Source organism: Myodes glareolus, chromosome 4 (genome assembly GCF_982192425.1).
Source record: "Myodes glareolus chromosome 4, mMyoGla1.1, whole genome shotgun sequence".
Taxonomy (NCBI): Eukaryota; Metazoa; Chordata; class Mammalia; order Rodentia; family Cricetidae; genus Myodes; species Myodes glareolus.
Genome location: NC_142029.1, coordinates 82544139 through 82549016, shown reverse-complemented (window position 1 = coordinate 82549016; position 4878 = coordinate 82544139).

Genomic DNA, 4878 nt, shown 5'->3' with positions numbered 1-4878 from the left:
CAAAGTTTTTTATTAAATTTTATAAATTTTTTAATAGTTAATTATGTCCTAATTGTATTTTGGGGAATGAACAGCAGTAAATACCACAGACTTAAAAGTTTTCATCCTTTTTTTAAAATATATATACAAAAGTGTAACTACTTTTTTGCTGTTTATCAAAACTGTTTAGTTGACAAGGTGCCTATTGCCTATTCCATTGTTGAGATTTTTGTTAAATGTTTTATCAATAGATTTGCTAATTAAAAATTCTGAAACGGATCTTAACCAGGAGTTTTCTGAAGGTTCAGAACCACCCTTACTGTTCCCTGTCTGACCTCTCTCTTCTCCCTCCCTGCACACTTTACTCTTGCTGTCTGAGCAGGGCCAAGTATTTCACAGGTAAGGGGAAGAAAAACCCCACCTCTCCCACCACCAAAGAATAGTGTAGCAAGCTCAGAGTTTTGAGTACTTCCATCTATAAATGATAACCTCATGCCAGCTCATGGCCAGATTAAGGGGACAGGAAACAGATTCACATGGTGGAAAATGTGGAACACACTTTCCGCTCACAGTTAGACACATGTTAGACCATCATTGTTCTAACAGTTTTATAAGGATCCTCAAATTCTGAAGTCGCTCAGTTTTTAAAATTATTGAAGGAGGTCCCTGAGTTTATCAACCTATTCATTTAAATCTCTTGCTCTTACTTTGTGCATAAATATTAAAATCTCCAAAAAATGAAATGTTATTATTCTTATTTTTACTCTTCATTAAATTGAATATGATATCATTAGCCCTGCTCCAACGGCAGATTTTTAAAATTCAGTCTAGGTGAAATATTTGCTATTTTACAGAAAGATTTGCTATCATAAACTCAAGCTGGCTCTTCTGTTTTCATGGGAATGACTGGGCTGCTGTCACCAGTTCTCCCAAGTCACAGTTCTGAAAGAAACATTGTTTGAGAGCATTCCTGTCACCTACACTCCGTGTGGTCTGGAGTTCCTGAGGTCTAGTTTATCCTCACGATGTGTACAGTTTGGGATGTGCACCACTACATACTGAGATGACACTAGTTTTACACGGGAGCAGCTTCTGTATGCAGCAGGCTGAAATATTTTGATGAACTGCTTACATTTGGATTTTATTTTTAAGTTGTATAATTTATTTTCTTGCAAAAATAAAAGTGTAATATAAATGCTTTCATCCAGAAAATCTTGTTGTTCTACTATACGAAGTTTTACAACAACAGTTAAGGTTTTTGGCAAGTTAGGAATAGTTTCATGTGCCTTTAATCCCAGTGTCCAGCGGCAGAGCAGGCGTAGCCCCGAGTGTGCTGTTTCAGTTGGGCAGTGATGCACCTGTGTCATCTAACTACTTGGGAGGTTGAGGTAGCTGGTGGTTCAAGGCTAGCATGGGCAGAACAGTGAGACTTTCTCAGTGAAGAATGCTTTGTTGTGTTTTGTGGTATGATAATAAATTGTTACCACTATAAGGACTAGGAATAAGAGATTTGGGTGGCTGAATATATGAGTTCCTAATGGCTAGAATCTAAACCTAGTACCTTCACTGAGATTTTGGGGAGTCAAGAAGTAGGGATGACTTGGAATTGAAGTTATGGAGAAGTAAGCTTAAATATTATGTTTCATTCACCAGCCCTTTCCAAAGCTTTGGCAAACTCCCAAGCATTTTGAGCTACTGAGCATTCTAATCTAAGGAAACCCCCACCACCCAAGCAAATGGCTCCACAGTGAGCTAAATTGAAAACTATCTTCCTTGTTAAGAGAACACAATCATAGCGGCTGAATGGAGCTTAGAGGCAGGCAACATTGAAACAGCTGGATGAGCATAGGATAGATATGTCTATTATGAAAGAATTGGCAAGGAATAAATATAGGTCACTGTCACAAGTTTAAACAGATGGGCAGTCTGTAGTCGCACACTCCCCAAATCCCAGCCAGTACTTGAGAAGTGGATGAGCTCAGAGTTCTTAGTTATGGCTGGAATTTGAAACCTGCTGGAGCTGCATAATACTCTACCTCCAAACTAAAAGGTTAGCCAGGTGACTCAGTGGGCAAAGGCATTGGTTGTGAAGCCTGATGGCACATGTTCAGTTCCCACAACCTGTGTCGAAGTGGGACCATTGGATTCCACAAATGCACTTTATGATCACAGAGTAATAATACAGACTTTTAGTCGTTTTTGGAAAATGGAATCTATGGATAGAACACCTGTCCATTATTTATATATAAGATCATTTCTAGACCAGGCTGGCTTTGAACTCAGATCTGCCTGCCTCTTGAGTGCTGGGATTGAATGTGTGTGCCACCACATCTGGCTTAATTTTTTATTCACAAGATTTTGAGGGGCTTGTGGCTCATTTGCTGCTTTTCCATAAGTCTTGGGTCTGATTCCCAACACCCACCTGGTGGTTCACAACCTTCTGTAGCTGATTTCCAAGGCTCCCATGTCCTCTGCTGATCTTCATAGCCACAAGGCATTTGGTGAATAGATATACATGCAGGCAAAACACTCATACACACATGAGAAAAAAATTTTTTAAGTCACGGAGGTCTTAAATAAATAATGAACTTCAAGGTCTTAGAAAAATAGCATTATCAAAACCATCAGAAAAATAGAAAGGCAGAAATGAATGAAATTCCTATACAGGAGAGGCCAAGGCAGTGGTATCACTGCAAGTTCAAGACCAGCCTGGTCTGCAGTGAGTTCCAGGCCAACCAGGGATACACAGGAAAACCTTGTCGCAGTAAGACAGCCCCAAACAAAAAACAGCAAAAACTCTTAAGTGGAAACAAATAAGAACAGAGAACCAATACACTTTCTATGAAAAGAAAAATGAACAGGAATGACAACTTTCCAGCTGAATTGGTCAAAAAAGAAAATCTAAATGAAATTAGAGCTGAAAAAAATATTACAACAAGCACCAGTGTCAGGTTTACAAATTAGAGAATCTTGAAGAATTAGATAAATTTATAGACAACTATGACCTCCCAAAACTAAATGAAAAGAATGTAAGCATAACAATAAGATTGAAGTCATAGGGAAATGAAAGGAGAGAGCCCACTCCAGCAAGTTTTCCTCTGACCTCCGCATGTGTGCTGTGGGACATCCATCCCTCCTCTGACCATAACAACACACACCCCATAATCAACCAAACCAAACAAAACAAAACAAAAAAACAGGTTGCAGATGTAGCTTAGCACAATACTTGCCTAAATTATGTGACGACTATATATATTATATGAAGTCCTAGATTCAATACTCACCTGTATCCCCAGCAATCCAAAGGTGTAGGTGGAAGGAGTTCAAGGTCATCTTTGATCTTCATAATAGGTTTGAGACAATCCTGGACTACCTGAGACTCCGTTTAAAAAAGCAAAATAAGTGGGGATTATGGCTCAGCAATTAGGAATATTTGATGCTCTTACAAAGGACATGGGTTCAGTTCCCAAAACACACCAGGCAGTTCCCAAGTGCCTGTAAGTTCATTTCCAGGGGTTTTGATGCCCTCTGCTGCCGTCCTCAGGCACCTGCACGCACACAAATGCAGCAATGTACGTCCTCACTTATGCCTTACCCTCAAAAGGTGCTTGCTTCACAAGAAAGAGAATCTGAGTTTAGAGCCTCAGCACCCATGTGAAAAGCCAGGTATGCTGGCCCTTGATTGTATTCCCAGTTCTGTTAATGGGTCAGGGGAGAAGGAGTGGAAGGCAGGCTTATTGGTCAGTCATTCTAGTAAGCTCCAGGTGCAATGATAGACCCTGTCTAAAAACAGAAAAAAGGCAGTGGTGTCACATCTTTAATCCCAGCACTCCAGACGTGACAAGGGATCGCTGAGTTCAAGGCCAGTCTGGTCTACAAGCAAGTTCCAGGGCAGGCAGAGTCGTGACCCAGAGAAACCCTGTCTCAAACAAAAATAAGGCAGAGAGCCAAAGGCGTCATCCGAGTGACTCACAGCAGTGCATACAGCTACATACACAAAACAGGTTGGCTTAAACTGTTCAAGTTGTATGTTGCCATACTTTTTAGTGGAAATTAACATAAAGGAAAATGAATATTAAAAGAAAAATTTGATATCCTCAGCTGAAGACTGAAAATCTGAGCTAGGCATGGTGGCACATGCTTTTAGTCCTAGCACTGGGGAGGCAAAGCCAGGCCTGGGCTACATAGTGAATTACAGTACAGCCAGAGCTGCATAGCGAGACCCTGTCTAAAGACAAACGAAACCCAAAACAAAACAAACCTCTAACGTCAGCAATAGGTTCCACAAATGTGAGAATAATTATCACTTAACTAACATCAATTAATGCATGAAGGGTTTTTTGTTTTGTTTTGCTTTAATTGTTTCTGAGACAGGTTCTCTGATAGTTGTTCTGGTTGTTCTGGAACTCGCCACGTGGACCAGGCTGATCTGGAACACCTCACAGACCCACCTTCCTCTCTACTGAGTGTTTGCCACCACACCCAGCCTGCAGAGAGTTGTGGAAGTTGATTTAGTCTTATTCAATGAAATTTAGATAGTAACAAGCATTTTGTTTCGCATTCATCGAAAAATTTCAAAACTCTCTTAACGTAATTGGTTTATTTGTGTTATAAATGTATAAAATTGGATTGCTGGTAACATTTACCAATATCCTTTGTCTGGGCAAACACACGGTCAGGTGCAGCTAAGTGAATGGAAAGTCTTGAGCTGTACGGAAATCACCGGCGTCCGGAGGTCAAAAACAGTTCAAACTGCTCCAGCCAGGTGTCAAGCCCTGTTAGTCAGTAGCCAATTTGTCCGGGACGGTTTCTGCCCAGCGCCAGGTCCCGCCCCTAACTGCGGGCCAATCCCTGCCAGGCGCAGCGACCTCGGACTGCTATTGGAGGAGAGGGTCGGGG